The sequence below is a fragment of the Chiloscyllium punctatum genome, chromosome 6, assembly GCF_047496795.1.
Source record: "Chiloscyllium punctatum isolate Juve2018m chromosome 6, sChiPun1.3, whole genome shotgun sequence".
NCBI classification, from domain to species: Eukaryota; Metazoa; Chordata; class Chondrichthyes; order Orectolobiformes; family Hemiscylliidae; genus Chiloscyllium; species Chiloscyllium punctatum.
The window spans coordinates 75707301-75721368 of record NC_092744.1 but is presented as its reverse complement, the minus strand read 5'-3'; the positions used below and the strand labels follow the sequence as shown (position 1 = coordinate 75721368).

Sequence of the window (14068 nt, the reverse complement as noted above, 5' to 3'; positions counted from 1 at the left end):
GTTTTTGCCTCTTCCTCATTATCTGTCTAATAAAAAAAGACTTTGGGCTCTCCTTGATTTTATTTATTTTTCTTTCTCACTTCACCTAATACTTTTTGTACTTCTCTAGGTTCTGTTTTTCCCAATTAAGACATTTTACTTTTGGTCTACCTTTATCCTTTTCCTTGACTATCCAAAATCTGACTGAATTATGATCATTCCCACCATGGTGCACCCCAATTGATACCCTTCCACCAATGTCATTTCCTGAAACTAATTACAAAACAATCCCTCCTCTTTTGGGTTCAATATGTTCTCCCAAATGTATTTTCATAATTTAATTTACTCTTTACCTTTCACACTAACTATATCCCTATTAATATTTGAGTAACTAAGTCCAGTATTAATTCTCCATTACGGATTTGCCTACATATTTGTTCTTCTACCTCTCTGTAACTGTTTGCAAGTCTACAATACACTTCCTGAGTGTTACTACCTGTGTTCACCAATTGAAACCATATGGCCTTATATATTTTATTTTATTTGTTCATGGGATGCAGGCATTGCTGACTGAACCAGCGTTTATTGCCCATCTCTAATTGCCAGAATAAACCACATTGTTGTGGGTCTGAAGTCACATATAGTCCAAATCAGTTAAGGACGGCAGATTTCCTTCCCTAAAGAACGTTGGACGGATGGGATTTTATGACAACCAGCAGTGGTTACATGGCTGCCATTAGGCTCTTTATAATGTGTTTTTATTGAATTTAAATTTCACTCTCTGCCAAAGTGGGACTCAAAACCATGTCTTTGAAATATTAACCTGGGGTTCCAGTTTGATTACTAAAATTTCTAGCAGTCACTGCTTCCCCTTATTTGATGGGCTTCCTACCATATCAACCCTACCTTAGTGATGCTTCTTTAATCAGTACTGTGACTCAGCACTCACCACCATTATTTCATCAAAAGCTCCTGTAACTAGGAATGTTGAGCTGCACTTCTATCAACAGTGTTTCATTTACATCTATATAATTTTCCCAAATATTAATGGCTTTGTTCCTTGGACTTCTTGTTTTGTGCTTTATTCAATTTAGTATTGCCAAACTCCCTTGTTGTCTATTTTCTGGTTTCTGCTCTCTTTCCTCTCCAGACACACTTGTTAATTTTTTGTCTTTTATTTCCAATATTTCTATCTTATGAAATGTTTAAAAGTTCATTAAAAAGATGTGAATGTCACTGAGTAGACTAGCATTTGTTACTTATCTCTAATTGCCCAGAGGCAGTTAAGAGTTGACTCCATTGCTGTGGGTCCGAAGTCACTTTTAGGCCAGACCAAGTATATATGGCAGTTTTCCTTTTCTAAAGGATGTTACTGTACTAGAAACAACCTGGGTAGACATAAATTTATATGAAAGTGTAAAGCAAAGTAATTTTGATTGTTGGATATAGGTATTAGGAACAATTGACACAGATGAAGCTCTCAGATTAAGTATTCTCTCAGAAAATTTAAAAATACACCTCCTCTGGTAATTCAAGCTCACATTGAAGACTTGAGTATGACAAAGGCTGGACAGGTAGTTGAGATAATAATTATAAGATGATCCATGAAATTAAATCTTTTCTCCATTATCCCTATAAACCAGAGAGGATCATTTGTTGGTGAGTGAAAGGAAGGCAAGGAGAGGGAGTAAGGAAAGAACAGTTGGAAATGCCCTGAGAATTATTTCTCAGACTGGAGAGGAAGGTACTGAGGGTGGAAGTGAAAATCAAAATCCTAAATGTTTTCATTGTGATAAAGTGATACACCTTCATTCAGAATTCTGGAAGTGGCATTGGAAAGCTCTGGGACTTCTTGGGGATTGTAAGAACAATCTTGCAAAGGAGCCATACTGAATCAACTTGTTGCCTTAAATTCAAATATATGACTGAAGAGAAACACTACTATTAACACAGGAGAGGTAACTAAGATATATGAGAAATACAAGGGATTTTTATCAAAAGGAAAATTAACCCATTATTTCTTAAATGATACAAATTAATCTGTATCTGTATTAAGGGATGCAGGAGCTACTTAAACCACTTTGCTCCAGAGTGCATTGAAAGTTTTAACAAGTGCAGTCATTGGAGAATATATGCTCACTTGAAATATGAATTAATTTCTGGAACTGTGACAGTCGCAGTTGTTCAGGTATTACCTATAAACATGGGTGACTTATTTCTAGGTAGTGATTTATCTGGAGCAAAAGTTGTAACTTTGCTTATAATCAGGAAGTCTGATTGAGGATAAAGAGACAAAACAGTCATAAGAACAAGTTCCAGATTTTTTTTCTTCATATCTGGTATCCAGAGCAATAATTAAACAAAGTTCATCACCAGGAATCAAATTGATACTTCAAGGAGATGTTAGGATGGCTGAAATGTTTTTGGAAGATGGGGACAATTGAGAAGAAGTGTTTAATAAGTCTTCTTTAATTGAGGTTTAGAAAGCAGACCCAGAGTTAAACAAATAAGCACAATCAAAGCACGCTGAAGCTCAGGCTGAGTGATTTCCAGACTTACTATGTTAAAAATGGGTTATCAATGATAAAATGGACATATCCTCACAGACGAAGAGTTCTTTATCAGGTAATGGTACGGCCTGGATAGTGTAAAGTGATAATGTGGGTTGTACGTGAAATACATATGGTAGAGCATGCAGGAATACGGAAAACCAAAGCATTGATAAACAGGAACTTTTACTGGCACCTGGTCTTCATAAGGACATTGTACAATTTTGTAAAGGTGCCATACATGCCAGGTTGTAGGTAAACATCGGCATGCAGTCAAACTGACAGCTTTAATGTCCATTCTAGCTTTTAGAGTCATAGAGTCGTACAGCACAGAAACAGATGCTTCAGTCCAACCAGTCCATGCTGAACATAATCCCAAACTAAGCTGGTCCCACCTGCTGGCTCCATATTCCCAAATTCTTCCAAACCTTTCCTATTCATATTCTGGATTAGTGGTGCTGGAAGAGCACAGCAGTTCAGGCAGCATCCAAGTAGCTTTGAAATCGACGTTTAGGGCAAAAGCCCTTCATCAGGAATAAAGGCAGTGAGCCTGAAGCATGGAGAGATAAGCTAGAGGAGGGTGGGGGTGGGGAGAAAGTAGCATAAAGTACAATGGGTGAGTGGGGGAGGGGAGGGGATAAAGGTGATAGGTCAGGGAGGAGACGGTGGAGTGGATAGGTGGAAAAGGAGATAGGCAGGTAGGACAAGTCCGGACAAGTCATGGGGACAGTTATTGAGCTGGAAGTTTAGAACTAGGGTGAGGTGGGGGAAGGGGAAATGAGGAAACTGTTGAAGTCCACAATGATGCCCTGGGGTTGAAGTGTTCCAAGGCGGAAGATGAGGCATTCTTCCTCCAGGCGTCTGGTGGTGAGGGAGCGGCGGTGAAGGAGGTCCAGGACCTCCATGTCCTCGGCAGAGTGGGAGGGGGAGTTGAAATATTGGGCCACGGGGTGGTGTGGTTGATTGGTGCGGGTGTCCCAGAGATGTTCCCTAAAGCGCTCGGCTTGGAGGCGCCCAGTCTCCCCAATGTAGAGGAGACCGCATCGGGAGCAACGGATACAATAAATGATATTAGTGGATGTGCAAGTGGAAGGCTACTTTAGGGCCTTGGATAGGGGTGAGGGAGGAGGTGTGGGCACAGTTTTTACAGTTCCTGAGGTGGCAGGGGAAAGCGCCAGGATTGGAGGGTGGGTTGTTTAGGGGCATGGACCTGACCAGGTAGTCGCGGAGGGAACGGTCTTTGCGGAAGGCAGAAAGGGGTGGGGAGGGAAATATGTCCCTGGTAGTGGGGTCTGTTTGGAGGTGGCGGAAATGTCGGCAGATGATTTGGTTTATGCGAAGGTTGGTAGGGTGGAAGGTGAGTACCAGGGGCGTTCTGTCCTTGTTACGGTTGGAGGGGTAGGGTCTGAAGGCGGAGGTGCGGGATGTAGACGAGATGCGTTGGAGGGCATCTTTAACGACGTGGGAAGGGAAATTGCAGTCTCTGAAGAAGGTGTGTTCTGTGGTGGAACTGGTCCCCCTGGGAGCAGATCCGGCGGAGGCGGAGGAATTGGGGATACGGCATGGCATTTTTGCAAGAGGTAGGGTGGGAAGAAGTGTAATCCAGGTAGCTGTGGGAGTCGGTTGTTCTATCCCCCCTAGTCCAGGAACTCCCCACGTATGTTCGAGACACCACCCACGCCCTCCACCTCCTCCAGACTTCCGTTTCCATGGCCCCCAACGCCTCATCTTCACCATGGATATCCAATCCCTCTATACCTCCATTCGCCATGACCAGGGCCTCCAATCCCTCCATTTTTTCCTCTCCAGACATCCCCAACAGTACCCTTTCACTGACACTCTCATTCGTTTGGCCGAACTGGTCCTCACCCTTAACAATTTCTCCTTTGATTCCTCCCACTTCCTCCAGACCATGGGCACACGTAGGGGCCCCAGCTATGCCTGTCTCTTTGTTGGCTACGTAGAGTAGTTGATCTTCCGTAATTACACCGGCACCACTCCCCACCTCTTCCTCCGCTACATTGATGACTGCATTGGCGCCACCTCGTGCTCCCGCGAGGAGGTTGAGCAATTCATCAACTTCATCAACACATTCCACCCTGACCTTAAATTTACCTGGACCATCTCTGACACCTCCCTCCCCTTCCTGGACCTCTCCATCTCCATTAATGACGACCGACTTGACACTGACATTTTTTACAAACCCACCGACTCCCACAGCTACCTGGATTACACCTCTTCCCACCCAACTCTTGCAAAAATGCCATTCTGTATTCCCAATTCCTCCGCCTCCTCCGTATCTGCTCCCAGGAGGACTAGTTCCACCACAGAACACACCAGATGGCCTCCTTCTTTAGAGACCGCAATTTCCCTTCCCACGTGGTTAAAGATGCCCTCCAACGCATCTCATCCACATCCCGCCCTCAGACCCCACCCCTCCAATCGTAACAAGGACAGAATGCCCCTGGTGCTCACCTTCCACCCTACCAACCTTCGCATAAACCAAATCATCCACCGACATTTCCGCCACCTCTGAACAGACCCCACTACCAGGAATATATTTTCCTCCCCACCCCTTTCTGCCTTCCTCAAAGACCGTTCCCTCCGTGACTACCTGGTCAGGTCCACACTCCCCTACAACCCACCCTCCCATCCTGGCACTTTCCCCTGCCACCTCAGGAACTGTAACACCTGCGCCCACACCTCCTCCCTCACCTCTATCCAAGGCCCTAAAGTAGCCTTCCACATCCATCAAAGTTTTACTTGCACATCCACTAATATCATTTATTGTATCCGTTGCTCCCGATGCGGTCTCCTCTACATTGGGGAGACCGGGTGCCTCCTAGCAAAGCGCTTTAGGGAACATCTCTGGGATCCCCGCACCAATCAACCACACCACCCCGTGGCCCAACATTTCAACTCCCCCTCCCACTCTGCCGAGGACATGGAGGTCCTGGGCCTCCTTCACCGCCGCTCCCTCACCACCAGATGCCTGGAAGAAGAACGCCTCATCTTCCACCTCAGAACACTTCAACCCCAGGGCATCAATGTGGACTTCGACAGTTTCCTCATTTCCCCTTCCCCCACCTCACCCTAGTTCTAAACTTCCAGCTCAGTAACTGTCCCCATGACTTGTCCGGACTTGTCCTACCTGCCTATCTCCTTTTCCACCTATCCACTCCACCCTCTCCTCCCTGACCTATCACCTTCATCCCCTCCCCCACTCACCCATTGTCCTCTATGCTACTTTCTCCCCACCCCCACCCTCCTTTATTCCTGATGAAGGGCTTTTGCCCGAAACGTCGATTTCAAAGCTCCTTGGATCCTGCCTGAACTGCTGTGCTCTTCCAGCACCACTAATCCAGCCACATTAGTTGACTCCCAATTCAATTGGAATCAAGTTTCAGAGGAATCTATGCAGAATGAGAAAGATTGCTATATATATGGGAAAATCTAGCACAACTACTTCCAATCATCTTTCAATCATCAAAAACTCATGAAAAGATGCTATCAAAGGACATCTGCTTATCATTAATGGCTTAGGTAAATTTGCTAAGAAAGTCTTACATACTATTAATCTCTAGTTAGTACTCCCGACCAGTCTTTCGGTTCTACACCACGTTTGCTACTCTTCAATTTCTTCAAAAGTGCAATATCAGCTAAATAACCTTACAAATGGCTATCACTTTAGTTGAAGTCTGAATACACTGTTAATTAAAATTACTTGATGTAAATAGTTTCTGATTTACATGAGAACAATCATACATATTGCAATTATGTATTCTAAGATATCGCACTTGACTTTGTTGTGATTCATTTGCACAGTTATATTTGATTCATTCCATGGGCATCATGAATTGACTGCGTGCTAGATACAAGAAAGACTTACAAAAAAGATTTTGTGTTCAATGCAACATATCTGGCAACAGATGTGGAGAAAGAAGCAGTGTTATCAATTTGAATCAAATATGACTCATTTGCATTAAGAGATGATCATCATCTCCACAGATGATGCCTGACCTGCTGAGTATTTCCAGGACTCAGTTTTTACTTCATACTTCTGTAGCCCCAACCTTTGCTTCAGTGAAAGGTGTCCATACTGAGGGAATGTGATCTTAGAACTAAGCATCAGTCTTTATGGTGAAAGGTACTTCGAATATCCCACTAAACTAAAGAACATGGGGAGGAATTGAGTACCATCACTGTCACTAAAGAAATATTAGACAAACCAATGGGTCTAAATGTAGATAAGGCTCTGACAGCATGCAACCGAGATAGCTATAGAGATAGTGGGTGCATTTGTTATAATTTTGCAAATTCTATTGAGTTTTAGAGGATTAGACAACTGCCAATGTGATACCTCTATCCAAAAAGGGAGGGAGGCAAAAAGTGAGTAACAATGGGCCAATTAACCCAACATGAATTGTTGGAAAAATATTGAAATCAATTGTTAAGGAAGTAATAGCAAAACCTTTGGAAAATCACAGTCTAATTGAGCAGAGTCAGTATGGCTTCATGGTAGGGAAATTGTGCTTGATTAATTTACTAAAATTTTTCAAGGAGGTCTCAACTAGAGTGGATAGTGGGAAACCAGAAGATGTGTTGTATTTTTGACTTTGAAGGCATTTAACAAGGTACCTCACAAATGGTTAAGGCATAAAATAGGAGCCCACAGTGTCAGAGGTAGTGTACTGGTTTGTAGAGGGAATTAACTCACGGGCAGGAAATAGCATGTGGGGATAAGGGATTCTTTTTCAGGTTGGCAACCTGTGACCAGTTAGGTTCCACAGAAATTATACTGAGATTGCAGTTGTTTACAAGAAGTACTAATGTTCTAGAGGAAGGAAGTGATTGTACTGTAGCCAAATTTACAGACAACACAAAAATACTTGGAAAGGCAGGTTGCGGGAAGGATTCAAACGGTTTATAGAGAAAAACTAAAACAGCTACAGATTATATAAATCAGAAACAAAAACAGAAGTTGCTGGAAAGCTCTGCATGTCTGGCAGCACCTGTGGAGAGAAATCAGAGTTAACGTTTTGGGTTCAGTGACACTTCCTCAGAACAGTTTACAGAAAGGTATTGATAGGTTAAGTAAATGGGCATAAAATTGGTGTATAATGGAGTATAATGTGGGAAAATATGAGGTTGTTAATTTTGGAAGGTCGAACAAAAGATCAGAACATTATTTAAATGGTGAAAAAGCACAGAAGGCTGCAACACAAACAGATTTGGGGGTACTTTTGCAGGAAATACAGCTCGCACACAGGAACAGCAGGTAATTGGGAAAACTAATGGAATGTTGGCACTTATTTCAAGGGGCTTGGAATATAGAGAAGGGAAGTCTTACTGCAACTGTACATGGTGCTGGTGAGATCACATCTGGAGTACTTTGAGCAATTTTGGTGCACTTATTTAAGGAAATATAATTTCATTGGAGGTAGTTCAGAGAAGGTTCACTAGGCTGATCCATGTTATGGAGGGATTGTCTTATTAATAAGGTTAGGACTCTACTCATTGGAGTTTAGAAAATTGAGGGATCATCTCATTGAAACATATAGAGTTCTTAAGGGACTTGACAGGGTATATACTAAGAGAACATTCTCCTCATGGGAGAGTCTAGCACCAGAGGGGCACCAACTTGAAACTGACATGAGAAGGAACTTTTTCATTTAGAGGGTTGAGTGTCTTTGGAATTCCTTGCCGCAGAGGGCTGGGATGGGGCAGGATCCTTGTGTATATTTAAGGCTGAGATAGATTCTTGATCATTTGGAAAATCAAGGGTTACAGAGAAAATGCAAAATAGTAGATGTGAGGAATGTCAGATCAGCCGTGTTGAATGGCGGAGTGGGCTTGGGGGGTCAAGTTGGCCTACTCCAGTTCCTATTTCTTACGGTCTTAAGCAAAAGTATATGACTAGAACTCCACTTGCTGAGTTAAACCGAGCATACTACAGCTGATTTCCAGGTGGTTGATCCATTAAACAAACTCTCCTGCACGTCTTCCCACCACCAACCTTTGTCATGCTTCACTCTATGTTCTTGTGGCTATGGTCATGGTTTATGGTTTAAACCCTTTTCTGAGCCTGCTCCCTTGACATATAAGATAATACCTCGAATTGGGTCATCTGCTTGCGTTTTAGTGTCTTTTCAATCCCACTCTGGCTATGAAAGACCACCTGAACGTGAGCATTATGTGTTTCCAGGATCGGTGTTGGCTCCGTGTGCTACCAGCAATGAATGTAATATCTGTGTCTTGATAAGGCTGGAAGAAAGCCACGTAATCACGTTCGGAGAGGCTGTTGTCTGAGTGCTGTGGACTGGACCACCATTTCAATGTAAATATAATTACTTGGAAGGAGCGTTGGAAAATGATTAAATTGAAATGGATTACAGTCGGGCTGCCAGCCACCTCACATGACATGCAACTTGGCAACATCCAAATATTGGCTCTTTTGCTGCTGTCTGATTTAAAAGAAAGCAGAGTATTAGAAATGTAGGAATTTGTTTTCGATAGAATATCTCACAGCTTCCTGGACAGTACAGTAACTTTGTCGAGCAAGTGACTGAATTGTACTGACCAAAAAGGACCCAGGTAAGATTACCAGTCTGTGCTGAATTTATCTGTCACCACAGTGGCAATTAAATACCACATCTGAACTGAATTGAACTAGCTTTATTGCCACATGTGCTCAAATGAGTACAGTAAAAAGATTACAAGTCGCCACATTACCGTGCCATCTTAGGTACAAAGGTGTAGATTCTTAAAATCAAATTCTTAGAGGAAAAAAGCTAGAAAAGTAAAGAAAAACAATTACAAACCAGAAAAATAAATTAGAATGATAAAGAAATAAAAAGTTCAGAATGACAGTCTTTCCAACCCACTCAGCGCCAGCACCTAGCCTCCAGTAGCTGAAAGAGACACAGCTGGTCTAATGTACTAGATTAGGAGAAACTCCGAGAGGGCTCCTGCTCCTGACTTGTATCCAGTTGCTGATTGGTCTGCTCATTTACCACAGTTCACAATGAGCAACTGGCACATTGTGCGTCTGTTTCCTTTGTTTTCCATAAAGATCATAACAGAGCAACTGCTTTCTTAAGTCTTTTAGGGGTATACAGAAATGGTAGCAACTAAATTACTACTAACTGACCCCCCAAAAAAGAACGAGGAAATAGGAGCAGAAGTGGGCTATCTGGTCCTTCGAGCCTGCTCCCCAATCAATAGGATCATGGCTGAGTTTTTCGTTGACTCAGCTCCACTTACCCATGCTCTCGCCGTATCCCTTGATTCCTTTGTTGTTCAAAAGATTATCTATCTTAGCTTTAAAAACGTTTACTGAAGTAGTGTCAACTACTTCACTGAGTAAGGAATTCCATGGATTCACAACACTCTGGGTGAGGAATTTCCTTCTCAGTTCAGTCCGAAATCTGCTCCCTCTCGTCTTGAGGCTATGCCCTCTTGTCCTAGTTTCACCTGCCAGTAGAAACATCCTCTCTACTTCTATCTTATCTATTCCCTTCATAATTAAATTTTCTTTCAGATCCCGCCACGTTCTTCTGAATTCCAATGAATATAATCCCAGTCTACTGAGTCTCTTTTCATAGTCAACCCCCTCAAATCCGTAATCAACCTAGTGAACCTGCTCTGCACCCCTCTAGTGCCAATATATCATTTCTCAAGTAAGGAGACCAAAACTGTGGCACAATGGCTCAACGGTTAGTACTACTGCCTCACAGAGCCAGGAACCCGGGTTCAATTCCAGCCTTGGGCAACTGTCTGTATGGAGTTTGCACATTCTCCTCATGTCTGCGTGGGTTTCCTCTGGGTGCTCCGGTTTCCTCCCACAATTCAAAGATGTGCAGGTTAGGTGAATTGGCCATGCTAAATTTCCCATAGTGTTCAGCGATGTGTAGGTTAGTTGCATTAGTCAGGGGTAAATGTAGGGGAGTGGGTCTGGGTAGGATACTCTTCGGAGAGTCGGTGTTGACTTGCTGGGCCAAAGGGCCTGTTTCGACACTGTAGGGATTCTATCTGATGTATGAATTATGTTATGTCTCATAGCAGATATGTGATATACCTTTCAGGGAAATAGTCATGATGTCATTACCACATCGTAGCATGTTACCTATTGGTTTAAAGCTCCCTGTCTCCATCTTACTGAACTCTATTCTCTGGCAGTGCAACATGCCGAGAGAAGCATGCTAAAGTATATCAACTTGCTCAGCTTCAGCATGTGTTCATTATTAAGAGTGCCACGATAAATGTGAGAATTACTAAATTTACAATGAACATTGGTGATTGCCAGAAATTGAGAATGGGTGGGGGAGTGGTTCAGTCATTGGAAGGTGAGGTAAAGGTGAAGATTGGAAGCAAAGTTGATTACATTTTCCAATTCAGGGTGAGAGAAGGAAATAACACCAAGAGAGTTTAAAATCTACTGCAAAAATATGAGCAGAAGGACCTAAGTAGAACTGGAAAAATATTCAACTAAATCCCACAAAAAAAGCCCCACATAACTCCGACCCATATGGGTTTTCAGAGCAAGACCTTTTATTTTGAGGAAGTGAATACAATGAAAGTAATTCATTTCATGTGAGAATAACTAGGCAGAGAAGGGTACATCTGGAGGACCTCCATTCAAAGAAGAAGAAATTAGCTTCCAAACTGTCCTGTTGGGGGATGGAGGTCAGGAGGGATTATACATCAGAAGATGATTAAAATCCAAAAACTGAAAACTGTAAAAGTAGCAGAGGGCTTCAAAAGACTTACAGATTTAATTGGGAAGAAACTGGACAAGTGAAATAACAACGGTGAATTATGAAGAGATTATTTCCATTCCTATTCAAAGGTTAATGACTTGAAATATTCTGTATAATTCTTCAAAGGTACTGAGCCAAAGCTGCTGAGTATTTTCAGATTTTTCTGTTTTTAAGCTAGATCAATCTATTAATTTGCATTAAATCCATGTACAGTACATTCAGCAAGTGTAGCTGGATTTGCAACAAGGTATATAGATCTACTGAAAATGTGTTGCTGGAAAAGCGCAGCAGGTCAGGCAGCATCCAAGGAACAGGAGAATCGACGTTTCGGGCATAAGCCCTTCTTCAGGAATGAGGAAAATGTGTCCAGCAGGCTAAGATAAAAGTTGGGAGGAGGGACTTGGGGGAGGGGCGTTGGAATTGCAATAGGTGGAAGGAGGTCAAGGTGAGGGTGATAGTCCGGAGTGGGGTGGGGACGGAGAGGTCAGGAAGAAGATTGCAGGCTAGGAAGGCGGTGCTGAGTTCGAGAGATTTGACTGAGACAAGGTGGGGGGAGGGGAAATGAGGAAACTGGAGAAATCTGAGTTCATCCCTTGTGGTTGGAGGGTTCCTAGGTGGAAGATGAGGCGCTCTTCCTCCAACCGTCGTGTTGCCATGGTCTGGCGATGGAGGAGTCCAAGGACCTGTATGTCCTTGGTGGAGTGGGAGGGGGAGTTGAAGTGTTGAGCTACGCGGTGGTTGGGTTGGTTGGTCCGGGTGTCCCAGAGGTGTTCTCTGAAACGATCCACAAGTAGCTTATGCCCAAAAGATCGATTCTCCCTAATGCTGCCTAACCTGCTGCACTTTTCCAGCAACACATTTTCAGCTCTGATCTCCAGCATCTGCAGTCCTCACTTTCTCCTATAGATCTACTGCCCTTGTTCATGAGGCTTTGTTCTTCTTTCTCTTTGTAATCTGCAATGTATGCTACATGCCCGTGACTATACTGCAAATGTAGTCAGACCTAAGCACTGGAGTTTGTGTAAAGTTGTCTCCAAGAGTATTCTCCTGACACATACGACATGCTTTCACATCTCCCCCACCTTAGATAGTGTTATGTGACAAGTTGCTGTCATATGTGAGGTTCCTGTTCATAGATTCAGAATTGTATTTATGTTATATCGCAGTGAGGAATAATGTCATGGAGGACATGTTTACTTAAAACAATCAAATTCTTACATGAGGCAACTTCCAATTCTATATCTGTATGTGATTCCACCAATACTTGAACTGCTGAAAGTGGGTGACAGGATCCCCTGTAGGCAAATTGTATTTTGTCGGGCTATGACCAGAAAGTGGTTTGTGCAAAGCTTAATAGCGGGTAATCTAACCCTCAGTGTATTTACCAAACAGAACAAATAACCATATCAAATATTTTATTTGTCACATTATCTTCTGCAGCTTCAGGCAAAGGAATATGGAATAATAATGGAAATATGAACCCAATGAATATGATTATAAAGCATTATCCTACTTCCTCAAAAAAATCCACAAAATACCCTCATTCTATCTTATTGTCATATCTAGGTCATGCTGAATAATGTAAATTGGAAACAATAACTAATTTGTGGTGTTCACCCGAGAGAAAGGGTCTATAAAACCAAGCACTGTAGGAACTGTTATCTTAGATCCAGCAGAAACTTCAAGTTCGGGAATCTACACCTCAACAGGTGAGGATGCTTCAGATTAAGAAAAACATCTACAGAATAAGGAATGTTGAGTTTAAGAGTTATACTGCATTCTTCATGCTAATGCACATGACAATAAGAGAGAAAATTAATATCTAAACATGATTATGATTGACATGGAATATAAATAATTTAATTTGATATCTGCACTTAAATAGATTGCTTTACATAAATCCTACAGCATGATTTATATGCTATTTCAGGTCTCAGGTCTCTGCCCAAGATTATCGTAAATCAGTGATTTTTATTTTGAACCATCAACAAGGAACAGATTGATGTGTAATATTGTTTTCTGTAATTATTCTCAGCAAAATTATGAAATTAAATAAAATGCAGAACTTTTGCCAATAATAATAACCTCTCTAGTTTACTGAGTCAGTAAAATTGACAAATTTCTGTCTTTCCAAAGAGCAAGTCATACAATAGGAAATTTAAGAAAGCATGACACCTTCAGGACTTGAAAAATGTAGTTAAAGCTTTAGCATCCATTGCATAGTTGTATTTCTGTTAATTTTTAAATTAAACATCTGTACATTAAAGAAAAAAGATTATTTGCTTAGTAAGATCAAATGAGATGTATTAGCTAACCAGAATTTGACTTGCTGAACCAGTATGACCCTCACTGGACTGAGATTTCACTAGTTGTAAATTCTGCTGAACAAGGATTTGACCAAATAGACCAAGATGTCATCTAATGAACTGAAATTTGCCCACCAACTGGACAAAGATTTGATTGCTTGTCTAATATATCACAGTTGGACTAAAATGTAACCAATTATGCAGCTCTACAATGAATAACCTGATGGCATTCACTATCTATATCTTAACATCAATTATTAAACACTTAGATGATTGGTGTACTTGGAAGAGAGGGGGGAATATCAGAGAGAATTTCAGAAGAAATAAGGAATGCAGTTAGTGATTGAGCAGATTTTCTATTCTTCAGATAACAAACCCAAGCTAAAGAATTCACAAGAATAACCAAGAGTGATTCTTAAATTTCTTTAATAGTAAATTTAAACTCAGTAAAAGATTTGTTCTGCTTCTTATTTTT

The 14068-nt window shown here is 41.8% G+C and overlaps 1 protein-coding gene across 1 annotated transcript in view; it reads left to right on the top strand.

Annotated features, from left to right (window-relative positions):
• LOC140479096 (uncharacterized) overlaps positions 1–14068 on the top strand; it is a 62133-nt gene that overhangs the window by 28246 nt on the left and 19819 nt on the right. The window lies entirely within an intron of this gene.